Source organism: Athene cunicularia, assembly GCF_003259725.1.
Source record: "Athene cunicularia isolate RWA chromosome 1 unlocalized genomic scaffold, athCun1 chr1_part1, whole genome shotgun sequence".
Classification (NCBI taxonomy): Eukaryota; Metazoa; Chordata; class Aves; order Strigiformes; family Strigidae; genus Athene; species Athene cunicularia.
In genome coordinates this window covers 78007533-78010332 of record NW_020799091.1, presented here as the reverse complement: position 1 = coordinate 78010332, position 2800 = coordinate 78007533, and the positions used below count along the sequence as shown (strand labels likewise).

General features: G+C 45.4%; 1 pseudogene; it reads left to right on the top strand.

The window, feature by feature from the left end:
- LOC113478729 overlaps positions 1–941 on the top strand; it is a 51739-nt pseudogene extending 50798 nt beyond the window's left edge.
- Positions 942–2800: the final 1859 nt, after the last annotated feature.

Below are 2800 nucleotides of genomic sequence, written 5' to 3'. Positions count from 1 at the left end.
GGGGGGGGTGGGGGGGGAATAAAGCAGTCCAGTTTTAAATACCTTCATGTATGCATGTGCAGGTTCAAAACTTTAAATCGCTCTCCAGCCTGGCATGGTGGGTTGATAGCCCTGGGAGCAGTGGCGAAAGTTGACAACCCCCCACAGCTGACCCCTCATGTTCTCTCTCGCCTAATCGAATTTTACTTGTGTTTCCAGATAGCTGACCAGCTTCCCTGGATTTCGCTGACACCACAGGAAAGCTTTGCCTGAAGATGGAAACACTGGAGTCGGAACTGACCTGCCCTATCTGTCTGGAGCTGTTTGAAGACCCGCTGCTGCTGCCTTGCGCTCACAGCCTCTGCTTCAACTGCGCGCACCGCATCCTGGTCTCCCACTGCGCCACCAACGAGCCGGTGGAGTCTATCACCGCCTTCCAGTGCCCGACCTGCCGCTATGTCATCACCCTCAGCCAGCGCGGTCTAGACGGGCTCAAGCGCAACGTCACTCTGCAGAACATCATCGACAGGTTTCAGAAAGCCTCTGTCAGCGGGCCCAATTCCCCCAGTGAGACCCGCCGGGAGCGGGCGTTTGATAGCAACAGCATGTCGTCCTGCGAGAAGGTCCTCTGCCAGTTCTGCGACCAGGACCCTGCCCAGGAGGCGGTGAAAACCTGCGTTACCTGCGAGGTGTCCTACTGTGAGGAGTGCCTGAAAGCCACTCACCCCAACAAGAAGCCGTTCACTGGCCACCGTCTCATTGAGCCCATCCCAGACTCTCACATCAGGGGATTAATGTGCTTGGAGCACGAGGACGAGAAAGTTAACATGTACTGTGTGACTGATGACCAGTTAATCTGTGCCTTGTGTAAACTGGTCGGGAGACACCGTGACCATCAGGTGGCAGCTTTAAGTGAGCGCTATGACAAGCTAAAGGTTAGTGCTACCTATCGACCTTTATAGCCAAACAGCATGTGGTTGGGAAGGAAAGTGCCCTTTGGTTGCATGCTAAATTCCTCATTTGCATGGGGGATGTTAAAGGTAGGTGTGTGGTCTCTAATCGGACAAGATATACACAGAGATCTACATGTGCATTTGCTCATCACCATTTAAAAGGTGTTGGATTTTGCTTAAAGAAAGATTCCTCAGTTGTGCTTTGATTTCTCTGTAGCTATCATAAGAAGTATGCAGCATATACTACTGTTTAGGTGAATTTCCTTATCTACCTACAGCTTTATTCATGGCAACTGGCAAGGTTTAGTGCTGACTGCACAGACACAGGCACTGATTGAATTGTCAGGTGTGCTTTGCTTACGCTTTGCTGTTGATTATTTTTCATTTGGTTGCTTTCATTGTGCAAAGTCTTTTGCATCGTCGCTAACAGGCGATGTATTTATCCATGCTGGCTTCAGGGATGCCAGCCGCCCGTCCAGCCAGGGAAACCGAAGGCTGACTCCACTCCTCCCATGCTGCCTGCCACCCAGGCTCACAGGCAGCACAGTCTTGGAAACAAAACCAAAGTTGTTTCTGAGCTTCTTGTGGTATTGAAAACGTTCAGTGAGCTCCCAGCACATCTTTTACCAGGTAGCCAGGCAGCTCCGGCAGCCGCCAGCGCCGCAAAGGGTACTTTGGGTGGGGTGGCAGGGGGTGGCCATGTCGCAGGGTGCCGTGGTGGCTCCCTGGGCAGCCAGTGGAAGCACAGCTCCTGCTGAACAGTGAGGCCAGGGCAAGCGGCTTCCCACCCACCTGTGTGTACATTACTCACATGCCTATTTAGGTGCTGCTGCACAGCAAAGACAGGAATTAAGAACCCCCCACTTTCCTGCACCCACTCCCTCTGGACAGTCTGCACATGCATGTGCATGGACAGGGTGGGATTATTTTTAAAGATGGACTGTCATCAAGAAACCACACGTGCAGAAAGCAAAGCTTATCAGTTAGCCTTCTCACTCAGAATTTTGGGTGTGGAAAAAGAAATGGAATTAATAGGTTTAACTAATTGGAAGGGTTGTCTTAAATACCCTCACACAAGACTGTGTGGCTGCACACATGTCTGTGATAACTTTATTTGAGTGCAGGTGAAATCTGCATACACATGCTCTGTGGATTTTGTGTCCCTATGCACGTGTAAACATGCAGATCATATTCTATGATTATTTTATCATACTGAAAGAATGAAAGACACTTCTTTACCTGGACCTCATAGCTTCCTTTCATCTCTTAAAAACATTTTTATTTACTAAAGAGGAGTTGTTAGTTTTGCTTTCTTTTTTTTTTTTTTTTTTTTTTTTTTTTTTTTTTTTTTTTTTTTTTTTTTTTTTTTTTTTTTTTTTTTTTTTTTTTTTTTTCCCCCTAAACTGATTTATTATTTTAATAGGTAAGAGTTTAGCCATTGATAAAATGGGACACGGACTATAAATTTGAGTAGAAGGTGCCTGGACTGACAGTATTTGCAGTAATCCAGCGGATTTATATCCTTAACAGGTGCTACTGTTTAGTAAGCTAACACTGATTGAACAATTTATCAGCTTTATATGAGTAGGAATGCACTACTTCACATGAAATACTCTCAGAATTAAATACTGGGTAAGTATATTTTTGAGGATGTCAGTAAATATTAAGTCAGTAGATAAGGTTAGTGTAGGCCTAGGTCAAATAACTCTTTCCTTATAATGCAACTCCTATCATTGTTTATAATGTCTGTAAAATTTTTTTTGAGATGTGAACTTTCTTTGTACCGAAACTATCTAAAAGTACTTTATACAGATAATTATTAACGTACAAGAAATTTAATTCCTGTCCTCTTTGTCATGAGGTAACGT